This window comes from Perca fluviatilis, chromosome 4 (assembly GCF_010015445.1).
Source record: "Perca fluviatilis chromosome 4, GENO_Pfluv_1.0, whole genome shotgun sequence".
Lineage (NCBI taxonomy): Eukaryota > Metazoa > Chordata > Actinopteri > Perciformes > Percidae > Perca > Perca fluviatilis.
In genome coordinates this window covers 7,608,380-7,624,044 of record NC_053115.1, presented here as the reverse complement: position 1 = coordinate 7,624,044, position 15,665 = coordinate 7,608,380, and the positions used below count along the sequence as shown (strand labels likewise).

The following is a 15,665-nucleotide window of genomic DNA, read 5'->3' as shown; positions in this document are numbered from 1 at the left end:
TGCAGAATTGTCCCCTGTCCTCCACCCCCTTGTCTCTTTGAGTTTGTAGGATTACGCGTCTTGATATATCCTGTTTGTTTTGTCAAAGAGGAAATTGGTTTTGTGGATTTGTGTGTTTGTATGTGTGTGTGTTTGGGTGAGCGATTTCCCTCTATCTGCATGCCTTTGCATCGTGAGCCAAATCCCCTGTGCTGCCTGGACCCAGTGAGCAGGCGTGCCCACGCCAGTGAGCCAAAGGGGTGCCATCCTGATAAATATGGTGTGTGTGCCAGGCTGTGCTTTCCCTCCCCACCCTTGCAGTATTAAGATTGATCCCTTGTTCCCTCCCATTCCTTTCTCTCTCTCACTCCTCTGTGTGCCTCTGCCTTTATGAGACTGTGAATAGGTGAAGCTCACAGGCTCCAACAGATGGCCGGAGCTGGCCTGTTTCACTGTCTCTCTCACACACACACACACACACACACACACACACACACACACACACACACACACACGCACATGCACGCACGCACATGCGCACACGCACGCACACGCGCACACACACACACACACACACACACACACACACACACACACACACACTGCCCCATGAATGAGAGCCTAGAGAAGAAGAGGCAGAGTTAAATGTGACAAGGAGAAAAAGAAGAAACAGGAAGCAACACAGGAGAAGGACTAAAACTAATAGAAACAAAGAGAGTCAATGAGGAATAACACACAGGGAAGAGGATGGAAAAAGAGAAGGAGCAATAGAACACCAGCAGAAATATACTGAAAGAAGAGAGAAAAAAAAAAGAGAAGGAGTGAGGGCAAAATTGAATTGTAGATTTAGGGAGCCTCTCTCCTCCCTCTTTCCCTACCTCTTTTATTTATCTCATGTGAAACCACGCCTCCCTCCTTTCACTTGTCAGTGCATCTATAACAGTGAGCTGTCTGCACCGGGCTGCGTGGGGGTGAGACGAGCTCCTTACTCTGCCAGCACAGAAGACCGGATCTGAGTGGACAGGACTGGATGGTACTGGACTGGCCAGAACAGGTGTGTGAATTTGTGTTTGATCATGTGTGATAGATGACAGAGAGCAGCATGTGTATCCCTCATTGTCGGATCACTTGTTCCTTCGCAGGACTTGCTTCCAGAGTAGCGTATCTAGAGGGTACAGTGCTGAAGCTTTGCCCTAGTTTACACTTGAATGCTCTCATCCGTTCTTTTTCGCCTCTGAGATTTATGCATGGAGTCGCTAACGGCGCTGCTCATCGGGGTAACAGAGATAAGACCTCTCGTTCATCAGATGAACTGGACTTTTTACAGAGAATCTGGCTTTGAATCAGAGTAGCGTGGACAGGAGCTGCTGTTTATCTGGTGGAAGAAGTTGGTAGTTTTTTGGGCTGGATGCTGTCGACATGTGCTGTGTCTTCATTAGCTTTTTGTCAAGTATCTGTCGTTTAGGTGATGTTCACATTGCTACACAATAGTATCCTCTGGTAGATTATTTACAATTATTACGTTACGGTTGTGTTCAGAATCTGTGAAAATCCACTCAATGAAACAAGTCAAGACAGCTTTCATAGTTCTGTCTGTGGTCTGTCTTGGTGTTGAATCCAATTTGTAATGAGTTCTCTTTGTCTTCCTGTTTCCCAGTCTGTGGTGTTTCAAAATATGGAACATTCATTGATTCAGCATTGCCTTGGGTATTTACTCAGCCAAATATAATCCTGACTGTTGCTGAATGTGTGTGGGGGGGGTTGAAATTAGAGCAAAACAACTACAACAGTTAAAACATAAATTTTTTTTCAAAGGCAGGACCGGTTTTGGATTGTTTACCTTATGGGGACCTTTTTGTAGAAACTGAGGAGGTATCCGGCACGCAGCATACATTTAGGAGTCGCCATTTCAACATTTGCAGCCGCAGCTGCTCCTATAGTAGCCTGCACAGCTTTAGTCTACAAGGCTGGTCCCAGTAAATGTACTCACTATCAGTGTTTTGTCAATATCTTTATGGGTCAAAAGGCTGTGTCATCACCAAGTGGTGATGGTTAAGAGTAGCAGAGTGGAGGGGGAGTGCGAGCACTGACCTGGAGGCTGAAATATTTATGATAGAGACAGCTGAATGCCCCGTGCTGTTTGTAGCGATATGGGTGGATGGATGAATGGATGCAAGGATGAAGGGATGAATGGAAACTAAAGAAGAGACTCAGAGATTTCTTTAAGCATTCATTATTTATCACAACCCACTCTGCCATGGAAGCTCTAACCCCCACATCAACTGGCCTCTTTTCCCACTGAGATGCCAGTGGACTGGAGGAGGATGCTTCTGCTTAGTCTACCTGTCAGCTTGTCCCCAGGCATGTTAAGACTACAGCCGCATGCTACACACTCTGCTCTCACACGCACGCACACGCGCACACACACAAACACACATATGTACGCACACACACACACAAACACACATATGTACGCACACACACACACACACACACACACACACACACACACACACACACATAATGCACACACCTATATGTAGATAACATTTTGTTCAGTTTTATATTTACACACATTAAGCTGTAATTGCATGGTTACACTCACTAATGTAATGGGAAGTGCAGACAAAATCATAGTGACTTATTTCCACTGCATTAACCCAAACGTACAATAGGTGACACACACACACACACACACACACACACACACACACACACACACACACAAACACACACATGTTACTCTGGGTGTGATCCCACGACCTTGAGACCTGTTGACGTTGTTTGCAGTGGCCGTGCAGGGAATACATAAGAGGCATGTGGGACCCCCGGCGAAAATGGGGCACTTGACATTCCGTTTGTAAAAAATGACTGGAAAATGTGCAGGAGGGCTGGCGATGCAGTTGAAGGGAGACACCAGCATGAATATGTATTGTATGCTAATGCTGCACGCCGAAGCTGTTGACTCAAGCTGTTGATGAAAGCAGAGGACATGTTCCCCCATCGCCACTCTCAGGAGGAAGTGCTATCGACAAACCCATTTTCAACGTAGCCGCATCCCTGGCCGCAGGGCCAGCGTGGTGACAGGTGGCAGATATCAATGACAGCAGCCAAGGTGACACGGCTCGATAGGCTCTGCGGGCGTGCAGGCGGCCGGGGCAGCGCCAGTGTCTGCTCGTTTTACCGCCGCCTTGACCTTTTGTGGTTAGACACAGGGAGGTTAGACTAGAGGGTCTTAAAGCTAATGTCTCCCATTAGCTACATTCAGCCCTCTCAGAGCTACAGCTTCTTCCACCTGCTCCACTAAATTTTGAAAAGTTGAAATAGTGATAAGACGTTTTCATGCTTAGCTGAGGTGGAAAAGTCGGCTTACTCAGAAAGAGAAGATGCAATAAAAGCTGATGAAAACAGATTTTTTATCATAGCTGCTTCTTTGTCTACTCTTGACAAGGCATTACCGTTTTTTTCCAACTGCTTACACACAAAACTATGTCTCCTTTTTTCAAAACTCTACACACAATTCCCAAAACTGCACACATAATATGCAAAATGCCTCACATCTCCTTCAAAACGAAAAACTTCATTCAAAATGCCATAAAAAAAAAAAAAAAAAATGAACACTTTTTTCATAATAGTAAATTTTTGGATATACCATGTACACACTGTTGTTCTAAATCTAAAGCTCTTTTGTCTTTCATAGGCTAATATCTACATTTACAATGTTCTAGAGAGAGCGTAATCTGCTGAGAGTGGTTGAAAAGTGCACTGTAAACAACAATGCAATGTTACAGTAAAACAGAAAATATTTATTGGGCAAAACATTACGTTTGTAAGAGTAGCGCAGTGTTGTATACAGTAGCGTGAAACAAGAAAACAAAAGTACAAACATACTGTATGTAAACCAAAGGTATCATTTTTAGAATAACGAATGTGTGTGTGTGTGTGTGTGTGTGTGTATGTGTGTGTGTGTGTGTGTGTGTGTGTGTGTGTGTGTGTGTGTGTGTGTGTGTGTGTGTGTGTGTGTGTGCGCGTGCGTGCGTGCGTGCGTGTGTGTGTGTGTGTGTTTGTGCTTGCTTGTGTGTCTGGGCGGGCAACTATCTAATAGCCTAGTCATTAGATAGTTGCATGCCTGTTCTCAATTCTGAAGGTTTGAAGTATGGACGCCACTGTAAAGCTACTCAAGATGGGCTTCTCCCATTGGTCAATCCGTGGTTGATCACATGATGAATAAGTGTGGCCCTGATCTCATCAGAGATGGCTCCCCTTCTTTCTCCTCCTCCTCCTCCTCCTCCTCATTGCTCTCTGTCTATTGTTGGCATCCATTGTTCAAAACAGGTAATCTGACCTTTGACCTCTGTATAGGCCTATACTAAAGCAGTGATTGGTTAGTGTTCAGTTAAGCATAATGTGTTTGCAAATGTGAGGAGTGTGTGTGTGCGCCCTGGTAAATAAGTGTAGTATTTTGATTGGTTGTGTTTGGAAAAGGAAAGCAAGTCACTTCCTGTTAGATGTTTGTGTCTTAGGTAGAGAATTGTGTGTAGTGTTTTGAAAAAAGTGTTTTATGCAATTGAAAACTGAGTGAAAGGCTGAGAAATAGTTTATGGTTTTGGCGATTTGGTGTGTAGTTTTGCACTTTGAGTGCGAGGTTTCAAAAACCGTGTGACATGCTGTTGGAAAAAACTGTAATATTCTGCCACACATCGTTAAAGGTCCGATGACATGGTGCTCTTTGGATGCTTTTATATAGACTTTAGTGGTCCCCTAATACTGTATCTGAAGTCTTTTTTATATAGACCTTAGTGGTCCCCTAATACTGTACCTGAAGTCTTTTTTATATAGGCCTTAGTGGTCCCCTAATACTGTATCTGAAGTCTCTTTTATATAGACCTTAGTGGTCCCCTAATACTGTATCTGAAGTCTCTTTTATATAGGCCTTAGTGGTCCCCTAATACTGTATCTGAAGTCTCTTTTATATAGGCCTTAGTGGTCCCCTAATACTGTACCTGAAGTCTTTTTTATATAGACCTTAGTGGTCCCCTAATACTGTATCTGAAGTCTCTTTTATATAGACCTTAGTGGTCCCCTAATACTGTATCTGAAGTCTCTTTTATATAGACCTTAGTGGTCCCCTAATACTGTACCTGAAGTCTCTTTTATATAGACCTTAGTGGTCCCCTAATACTGTATCTGAAGTCTCTTTTATATAGACCTTAGTGGTCCCCTAATACTGTATCTGAAGTCTCTTTTATATAGGCCTTAGTGGTCCCCTAATACTGTATCTGAAGTCTCTTTTATATAGGCCTTAGTGGTCCCCTAATACTGTATCTGAAGTCTCTTTTATATAGACCTTAGTGGTCCCCTAATACTGTATCTGAAGTCTCTTTTATATAGGCCTTAGTGGTCCCCTAATACTGTATCTGAAGTCTCTTTTATATAGACCTTAGTGGTCCCCTAATACTGTATCTGAAGTCTCTTTCCCGAAATTCAGCCTTGGTGCAGAATTACAGCCACTAGAGCCAGTCCCACAATGAGCTTTCCTTAGGATGTGTCATTTCTGTGTCTGTAGCTATTGAGGAGGAGATAGGGGGGGGGCAAGGTGGAGGGTGGGGGTGTGGCCTTGACCAACTGCCACTTTTCTCGTTTGAAAGCCATGATGTCTCTCTCCCATGGGTTGGCCAAGTGGGCAAAGCAGAGAAAGGGGAGGTAACCTTGCTTGTTATGACCTCATAACAAGCAAGATTCCAGATCGGCCCATCTGAGCTTTCATTTTCTCAAAGGTAGAGCAGGATACCCAGGGCTCGGTTTACACCTATCGCCATTTCAAGCCAATTGGGGACCATAGGCAGGCTGGGGGAACTCATATTAATGTTTAAAAACCTCATAAAGTGAAATTTTCATGCCATGGGACCTTTAAGAGGTTTCATTCCACCAGAAAGACCCAAAAAGTAAAGAATAAAGAGAGAGCAGGGTTTCTGGGCGTACATAAATGGCATGCTGTGGTTTAAAAACAAACACACAACACAAGCTGGCATTCAAGGTGAGAAGCCGCAATTAAATGTCACAATATATCAGAGTCACCGGTGTGTGTAATATTGCTGCCTGAATAAATAGATATCTATAGTGAAATATAGTCACATACATTTAGTTAATGGACACACACTAATTTACATTCTATTTTGCATACATTTCAGCTTAAAACCTGGAAACATAACTAGTGTTTCATTACTCAGACACACAGAGCTCCTGTAGAACACATTAAACGTAGCCTGAAAGTAAGTAGCACTCACGTGTTCCCTCTGAGTCCCAGTTCATCTGTATGTATGAGCTGCTGTTAACGGGTCCTGCGATGAGGCGGGATCAGGAGATCAGTGTGTAAAAACTTTCAACTCTAATGATAAAAAGACGGAGGGTCTCTTTGATGACGCCTCTCAAACACTCGTCTTAACTCTGTGTAGAGAGCGGAGAGTAGTGTACAGCTGACAGGAGCAAATAAAAAGACGCACATTGCTGTGTGTTTATACATTCATAGGTGATTCTGTTTGTGTTTGTATGTCGTTTCTCAGTGTGTACGTGTGAGCCCAATGTTCACGGGTGGACAGCCATTCGACTGGGTTGTGTGAGTGCAATCAGATTTCTGTCTCTTCCCTCTATATGGCTGAGCTGCAACAGCGGCGGTGCCCCGCAGGGAAATGTAATTATACCCTGCCGGCCACAGAGTACGGGCTTCACTGCCCAATCCGTCTCAGGAGATCCAGCAGCTGGAGGCCCCTTCTCACTTGCAATACCAAACAGCAGAGATGTCACTAAAGCCCTGCTATATCTCTAAATTTTGTATTAACTCCGTGCTCCAATCTCCTCCTTTAATCAGCTTTTAGATCCTGGGGTTATCGGTGGCCTTTTGCAACAATTTTGTTACAGTTGTGAATAATTTATTACAGAATTAACTGCAGTTGCTGAGAGCAGTGATTGGGAGATTTTGGAAGACAGACAAAATCTGACTTAAAGCTTTAGTGTGTAACTTTTTGATATTAATGAACGTCCGTTACATTCAAGCCATCGCCAAATGAGTTGCTACAAAGCTAATTAAGACCATCAGCTCCACACAACTCTCTCTGTGTTTCTCAGTATGGCTATGTTCAGAAGACTGTGTCGTCTGGTGACTTTCCCACGCAGAAGCTCGAGTGAAGATAATGACCTCTTCTGAAGAGTCTATCATGTTTATTTTTAATCCTCCGTGTCCTCCTCAGCTACTAGCAACTGCGTGGAGGAGGGGTGGGGGCGCGTGCGCGATCACGGAAGCCTCGTACCATGTGGACGTGCCGAATCTACGCACTATAGCTTTAAGTTCAAAGCAAAGTCTCATCACCATGGATGTATTTATCACCATTATTATTTTCACCTGCATTCCCATCACCTGAGTCCCTCACATATGGATTTGAAGTGTTTTTATTGATCAATCTCTCATCCTGTCTGTGTGTCTTTCTTTTATGACCATGTCTCCTCCACTGCTTGGCACATTCGCTCTACTCTCACTGAGGTGCGTGTGCTGAGATGGTGTCCATTAGTACGGCAAAACAAACAGACACACCCCACTCTCGTGGATTTAGGGAAACAATCAATGAGAGCACTCAGATAACAGCAGTCTAAGCAGCCCATTGATGTTACAATTAAATGAATACAGGATGCAGTGGTGATGGTAGGGCACAATAACCCAAACCAAATTAAACAGATTATTTTCTGTTCTGGAATTCTATTCATATATACAAAGCATCACCCAAAACCGTCTGCCCTGTTCAGGCTTTTAATGCAAAGAAGGGATTGTTTGATAAATAAGCAGTGGCAAATTTAAGACGACACTGAATAATTAGACATGGGTGAAACAGGGCGAGGAATTCAGCAGCAGTGAGGACAACGACTGTACATAGTGACTGGCATGTTGAAAATTTGACCCTGTGAATCTTAGTGGGTCAACTGTTTCATGATGTTGTACCTATAGTCGTGGTAACTTAGTAGACGTGCGTCCATGCTAAAACACTTCTGTCTTCTCTTCTTTCTCTGATGTGCTTCTCTCTGACTCTACCTTGAGATCCATTTCTGTGTTCGTCACTCTCTCCGTCGCTGCCTTTGGCCTGGTCATAACTTCAGCTACCCACTCCCCTCCGCACACTCACCCCTCCCTCATGCCTCTCCCTCGGGGTGTAGCAGCTATTGTTGTGCCTAATAAGGTTTATGGAATTACAGATCTCTGAAATTGGATTTTCTCACTCCACCAAAGCAGTGGGATTATGGGTTTAAGGCCGGGTGCATCGGGGCATAACTGGCCTGTGTCTGAACTGCTTTTTTCTGACTGCACCCTCAAGGTGCGCGGATCAAGAGATTGATGTGCCAATAGCTCTGGAGAAAGACAGAAACACAGGCAGATTCCTTGCATCTGTATACGTACCTGGCAATTAAATTGATTCTGAGTCAGACAGCTTTTTGGCTCCTACGTCTGGATTTCTGTTTCTCTCACATCGACCACTCTCACACACTCCTCCTCTCTCTGTCCTCACAACTTTTGACTGTGTTTGATCTAATTCTAATCTAATGAATCTTTTGATCTTCCTCGCCTGACACCCAGACACATCCCAGATTTCTATATTCAAAGTAGCTCAATTGGTTCTAATCCCTCAAATCTGGCCGCTGGTGAAGCCGTTGATTCTCATTGATCTACAGAGATTTGGACTGTCTACCGCGAGCTTATGTTTAATGAACTGTGGGATTCCTTTGCTAATGTTATATGAAAAATCCAGATCAATTCCACCATTATTGTTCAGATGTGACTGAGCATTAACTACGACCGGAGTGGAGATGTAGTAGACGAAAGTGAGAAATGAAGTGAGAAAGCACCAGAGACAGACAGCGTAGTGAATCCAACATGGAGTTGTTGGCAGGAAGGTGGCATTCATTAGGAGTGGTCCATAGCGCCGGTTTAGTGAACTCTTAATTGCGGAAGAGACAGGGCTAGGGATGAGGGATCAATAGGGGCAGAGCCGGGGTTCCAGCCTACTGAAATCAATCAGCCTCCTGCCCTAAAAGGGAGAATGCAGCCAATCAAAGTAAACACAACCTTGGGCTCCGTTCATTTACCCTCTCGGTCAAACTTGATCATGATCAACAGACAGACGGCTCATTCCATCTTGTCTCAGTCAGAAGAGGATGGAGTCGCCTGATTGCTGTTACTTGACGTGGGCATTTCATCTCTTGCTGGAATGCTTCAACATGCCAATTACAGTTTTGGTGTAACTGCCAAGAACAGGAGATAATTGCAACTAATAAAACATGATTTATTAACACAGGAGCACTTTATGGAAAGGAATATTAAATGAACCCCTGGCGTATTTTTACACCACTGCTAAAAATAGTCACTTTCTCCTGTTCTTCCTCTTTATCTTCCTCTTCGCCTGGGTAATAGCCATCTTTCTGCCCTGTCACTTTTTGATGTATCATCCTCTTATTCACATCAAGGACAAGGCCAGGTGTTGCATTTTCTCTCAGTTGCCACGCTTGTCACAGTGCCTTGTCACCCACAGCCTTCTCCAATCATCTCCCTTTTTTCCTCCCCCTCTCTGCTTATTTATATTAAATCTGTCACTCCTTTATTTTAGCGAGAGAAAAGGAAAGTAAATCACTTTTGCCATTTGCAGCCTGCGGTGTCTGCTGAATACTGCAAGTTTATTTAGATGTCATCTTGTGTCTCCTGGTTTGTATTGTTGCACACAACTGAAATCCCTCCTCCATGTTGTGTCCTTGCTTTCAGATGTTTTAAGCTGTCTACCAATATGCTTCACAGTGAAAAGCGAGACTTGACCGAGTTCTTAGGCTTTTATATTGCTCCAGACAGACAGATAGACAGGCACAGGTGTCCAGCCCCTACTCTCTTTGATGCCCATGAGTGGCTGGCAGAGCTGGCAGAGAGCAGCTGGGGTCAGAGATGTGCCTTGGCAGTGAGATGCATGTGGGCTTATAAGGTTCTCCAGTGTATTCTTAGCCTTGCTGCACATAACATTTGTGTGTGCATCACCACATTGTTGGGTGCATAGCATTTCTCCAAAGACTACATACGACATATTTGAGGCGGCATCAGTAGAGAGAGATTAAAGCTGCTTACACATATAGCCGAAGGCCGACCGTTGACAGAAAAGCCAGTCGAAATGATCAGTCTCCCAGTGTTGGTCCAAAAAGTGCCACAGAACGCACCAAAAAGACAGGATGAGACGTAATACATCTCTATAACAGCGCTAATCTGTATTGTTGCCCAAGAAATGAAAACCGGCAGCTGATTGGACGAATGCGTCACATGGGTTTGTTTTCTCCGGAAATTCAAAGCCAGACTGTCATGGCGGCCGTTCAGAATACAATCTCATATTTTACTAAAATAGTTCACTGAAACATGTTTCTGAAAACATTTTAAGTGAGAAATAGGCCGTGCAGTTGCTGAATCTGTCTTCATTTCAGCTCAAAAGATTTTTGTCAGATTTTGAGAGACTCTAGTCACCTCGTTCCGCTCGCCATTTCCGGGTGAGTCCCGACTGCCCTGCCGGCGACTGAACATGTCAGGTCGGCCAAAATGAAGGCCGACAGCCTTTCACAGAGTGGTTATGGACATGTCAAAGCTGGCTTGGCTCGGCTCAGATGTTTACATGCCGGACACACTGACACCTGTCCAATCAGAACACGGATAAGACAGCTCCACTCCTGTCAACATGTCTTCACAGGCAGACGCAGAACAAGGTCTAGCTTACAAGATCACATGGAGGCTGTTGGAGATGGTGTTTGAAAAGATGTGATGGAAATAGCTGGGTGAAAACAGCTATTTTTCTGTACCTCAGCTGCTCGGGACAGCTGGTTTAAAGCAGTATAAGGATTTACTTGTCTGCCTGACTAAAAGTGAGCAGTGCTTACAGCATTACAAACAGAAACCAATTATTATTACTATCACAAAAAAAATTCTGGAGGGTGTAATTATATATATATATATATATATATATATATATATATATATATATATATATATATATATATATATATATATATATATAAAAATGTCTGGGCTAGGGTCTAATTAGGTCTAATTAAACCACCTCCTGAACTATTGCCTGCTCCCTCAAGAGTCACAGCATCAGTCAAATATGGATTTTACCTTTTGCGGATACCATCTGGACTGACATGAAGTATGTGGTTCTTTATCTCCACATCCTACCACATTGGCGCAGTGTTTTTTGTCTAAAACAGATGTGTCACCATCCCCGGGGTATATGTGAGGAGTGGTGACTGGAAGTTGCATCTGGACTTACGAATGGCTAATGGTGTTAGGGAGGACAGAGACAATACAGGCCAGCATCAGCCAGGGGTGAACCAGAATGCATACACAATTTATTAAAAAAAAAAAAAGAAAAGAAAAAAAGACAGAAGAGCATAGTCTGTTTGAGTTGCATATGTTTCAAGTATTCATCCACTCTGGACTTTGTGTTTGCTTACAGAACTTGGCAGTCAGAGGCTGATTTCTGTGGGAGAGGAGAACCAGACAGCTAGTTTAGAAAGGAAGGTAAGGCTGTTCAGCTCTTACCTGTGAAAACAGTGTGAAAGGTAAATCTCCTTCTGCCCTCTCATTTCACCCTCTCACACACATATAGCACATATAGAGTTGACTTGCATGTGTGGATGTAGGTTTTTTATGTTGCCACAGCTACTGTAGGTTTCTGTATTTATTTTCTTTTGCATGTGAACACAGTGCCCAACTGTGCAAGGTTCACTGTCTCCAGTGCAGTCTGCCTATCTACTGTATCCATCTATTTACAGTATCTATATTTCCACCTATCTGGGTATCACATACATTATTGTTCCTGTTCCCATGGATTCTACAGACCTCATTGGAAACAAACACATCGGGCTACAGTTAACGTCAATGTTTTATTTACTGTGGGGGATAGATTTGTCACCTCCAGAGGCGACTCACACTCACCTCATTTGATCCACTTGTCAGTGATTAGCATTTCATTCTGCATGAATAAAACGTGGGGTATACTCGCCGCAGCCGACCTGTCGAGCGTCAGTGTGACGTCATGGGAGCGCAGTAACTGTTTATACTTGTGCGTGGTGGTCGCAACACTAGTTGCAGTCTCCTCCTGAACAGAGGTGGCGCTAATGAGGAAAGGCTACCGACTTTGCTATTTCTACGGACTAGAAGAAGAAGAAAAAGGTCAACAACGGCAGAACTGGCAGCAGCATTGACGTCAATGCTTCGATTTGATTCGATGACCTACTTTGTCGGATCGAGCCTTTCATTCGCCGTAAAAGAACTCATCTTAACCCAGTAAGTTTACGAGAGAGACTTGCAGTCACTATGTGAGTCCTGGCATTCGGTTGCCCTCAAGCTCGTTCATGCTTCCTGTTTCCGCTTTGTCGTGCGCCGCTGAAAAAAATGTGGTCGCGCACTCAAAATCCTGGCACGCCAGCGAGATCTACGTCATTTTGACGTCACATTGGCGCGCGCCACCTCGGCTACGGCGACTGTAAAACGGCCCCAAGAGGATGGTTGTTGGCCATCACTGATTTGGATTTGATGATCAAAGAGAGCTGTGGGTGTCGCGGTTGTGTTGTGGCCACAGCAGAATCCCCCTGCTTGGCCGCCAGTCCAAATGGTGATGATGAAGAGAAGAGAAAAGAGAGTGAAGTGATAGATGCAGAAAGCGGGGGTCAGGTGAGGCTGAGGGAAATTGTCATAAGAATTAATGAGCAAGCTGCAAAGCTCAGAATTATTAAATCAGTAGCTGAAAAATCGCCTTCACCCTGTGTGGCTTTGGTCTAGCTTCATGTCTCCACTAAATAAGAAATGATGAGGCCATGTTTTATGCTTTAAATCAGTAGTTAGAGGCACTGGGGTTAAACACATTGTGCCAACAGTGTTTTAAAGAGCCAATAAATCTGCATGATCTGGACACATTCCCACTTACCACTGTCCTGTTGGCTGTTTACCAGTAACATGCTTATGTTGCTGCTGCGATCAGAATCATCCTGTGTGAACAGTTGGATAGCAGCAGATGAAGTAGTTCTCAGCACATGTGGGCAAATTATGTACACAGCTGTGCACAGCTGACTCATTATCACTTGCAAAAACATCGGTATGCATGACTGTAAGCAGCTCTCCCTTTTGATTAACAAACGACTCACTACAAACAGCTCCTAATATAATCGCGATTGTTTCAGTTTTTTGTTGGTGAAAAAAAAGACATGCCTGGCCACATAACTTTTCTTCACAGAGCAATTGAGGGAGCTGAACTTTGATTTTCCTTCTTGTCTCTGTGAAACTAGCAAGAGCAGACAGGTGAATGACATGTCTTTGGTAAGCTGTTCTGTTTGAGGACTGATCTCCACTTCAAAACCTCAGCGTGAGGCCAGTATTCACCTCTTTCTTTCTTCCTCCTCTTCTTGCTGGCAGAGGTAGCCTTCGGCAGTGCAGGATAAAAACCAAAAGTCTTCAAGAGAAACTCTTCAAAGGAGCAGTTCATCTGCCGAGTGAAGACCTCATCAATGTCGTTTTCTTCTCTTAAACCACTGTCCCTTCCACAGAGCTCTGGTTGTTTACGAAGAGCGTTATGTGATATTTCTTCTCCATTCCTTGCAGCTGGTTGCATAAGGGGCTTTTGATAGCTTTTAAGTGACAAAGGGATATTTTTCCCAAACACTTTGGAAGATCTGTATGTTGTTGGTGGCAATTTATCCTCTGACTGATTTCTCACATCCTCTCTGGGGTATATGATACACATTGCAGGGCTCCGGGAGCATTTTCCTGACCCTCATTTTCCACACCAGCAAGACGGGAACTGCCAGCTTGCTTTCATGCCCCAGCCTGACTTCTGCCCACTGATTAAAAGTCAAATATTAAAGTGCTCTGTTGTGAGCTCGGCCTAATTGATTCTTTCCACCGGGTGCACATAGAATGGGCTGACAGCAGGCGATACCAGGCTTTGTCAACATCGGGCATGCTGCCTGACGCTCAGGACTGCACCCCAATAAAGCCCCCTGTGAGGGTGCCAACCTGCGGCACCACACACAGAGAGGCCACTCTGCACTTTGGTCAAGCTTTATAGTAACAACACAGAAGCAGCTCATTCCTTTGCTCCCATCAGTTGGCTGGAAAGTCATTTCTCTATTTGCAAGGACGTGGCTGGCTATGAAGTGTGTGTGTGTGTGTGTGTGTGTGTGTTGTGTGTGTGTGTGCGCGTGCGTGCGTGCGTGCGTGCATGCGTGCATGTTAACCACTCAGCTAACTTAAGCTATCAGGGGCGATGGTGCTGAAAGGAGGTTTCATCTGAATTCCACAAAAAGCCTTCTTCTTCTCTTCCGATCCCCAGCTCTCCTGCCTTTAAGATAATTGTTCTAATAGCTTTTAATCACAGCTGTGTTGTACAAGGAGCTTACCAAACACAGGATTGCCGCCCACCCTGTAAAAATGCATCTGGTAAAGATATCTTCTTCTGATTGAAGCCCCATATCATTTGCCTGTAGTGTCTTACCCTCCCTTAACTGCAATGTAGGGATAAGTAATTGAATCTCTACAGCAGTAAAAGATTGTCACTCTCTACTCCATAGGCCAAGGCAGTATATCGCTCTCCCTCTCTTGTCTGCTTACCCTATGAATTTACTGGCTATTTTATGTGTGTCTTGAATTGGCTGTACTCCCCTTTACTACTGCTTTTCTACTTCACATGTAGAGGAGTTCATCAGCAATCTTGGTGCTATACAATGCTCATTAAATGCAAACATTCATCCACAACGCTTCTCTCATGAATGTAATTGACCTTTTCATTCAGTGTGATCCACAGTAAAAGGTTATTATATCCCCCTCCAGTTGAAAAGCTGGCTATATCTCTTGTCCTGTCTGATGCCTAATGTTCCATCTGAGCTGATAGAAAGGTTTGAAGGTGTGTGGGGGTGGGGTGATGGAGGTCAGAGAGCTGGCCGTTCGTGCAGTAATTACTCTATTAGTGAAATGGGGCCACGCTCTGACACAGCACTAATTACAACACAAGGGGTGATGAACTTGATCAAGGCGCTGCTAATTCATGTTTAATAAAAGAGAGAGTAAGAAAACTGAGAAAGAAGGCGAAGAAGAGGGCCAGCACCTCGCCCTTGGGGGGGTGTTTTTATTTTTTTTTTAAAGGGCTTATTTTCAATTTTTTTTTTTTTTCCCCAACCCCAATTCTTTTCTTTTTTTTTTTTTTTTTTTTTTTTTTCACATTTCAGTGTGACCGATCGGCTGCACAGTCGTGGAATGGTCTCTCGGTTGCTTTAGGAGTAAAGGCCGCTGAAAAGTAATCACAATGTCCTCTCTCCTGAGTACTAAGCAGGGTTTCATTTCTACCTCCATCCTGTTACTTCCCTGCTGTAGATCCCAGGGGGGTCCAGAGGCTGAGTGGGGGTCATGATCACAACCACAGGGGGCCGACAGCTGGCTGCCCATCTGACAGAAGCCTAATGGAGGTCTAATATGAGAAAGTCAAGTCCCAGAGACCACTGCTGTGACCTTGACATGAGCCTGTGGAGGCAGGTAAAGAGGGAGGAGGAGGAGGAGGAGGAGGAGGAGGAGGAGGAGGAGGAGGAGGAGGAGGAGGAGGAGGAGGGACAGAAAGGTGAAGTTCCAT

At 44.3% G+C, this 15,665-nt stretch overlaps 1 protein-coding gene across 5 annotated transcripts in view; it reads left to right on the top strand.

The window, feature by feature from the left end:
• Window positions 1-896: 896 nt before the first annotated feature.
• sulf2a (sulfatase 2a) overlaps window positions 897-15,665 on the top strand; it is a 41,655-nt gene continuing 26,886 nt past the window's right edge. Inside the window, exons 1-2 of one of the 5 annotated variants that reach the window (XM_039798583.1) lie at window positions 897-1,033; window positions 11,502-11,566. The gene's annotated coding sequence lies outside the window, so the exon portion shown is untranslated. Of the gene's footprint in view, window positions 1,034-11,501; window positions 11,608-15,412; window positions 15,572-15,665 lie in introns of all 5 variants that reach the window. The other 4 variants (XM_039798586.1, XM_039798587.1, XM_039798584.1 and 1 more) reach the window with 4 other exon arrangements.